Genomic DNA, 247 nt, shown 5'->3' on the forward strand with positions numbered 1-247 from the left:
AATAAATAAATTGACGATTATGAAAATAAAAAAGAATGAACCCCCTTCCCACCTCCTTTCCCACCCCTCCCTCTCCCGCCTGCGACCACGGGTGACTGGATGTTAAAAATTACATTATGATTATCACGCGTCCCTTGCAGAATCAACATGCGTTAGAAAACAAAGCTGGATGTCAATTGCAACAGCCAGCTGATGAGCTAGGCTACCAGGGGGGGGGTCGAGGGGAGGGAGAGGAGTAATGCAATCA

The sequence above is a fragment of the Penaeus monodon genome, chromosome 32, assembly GCF_015228065.2.
Source record: "Penaeus monodon isolate SGIC_2016 chromosome 32, NSTDA_Pmon_1, whole genome shotgun sequence".
Classification (NCBI taxonomy): Eukaryota; Metazoa; Arthropoda; class Malacostraca; order Decapoda; family Penaeidae; genus Penaeus; species Penaeus monodon.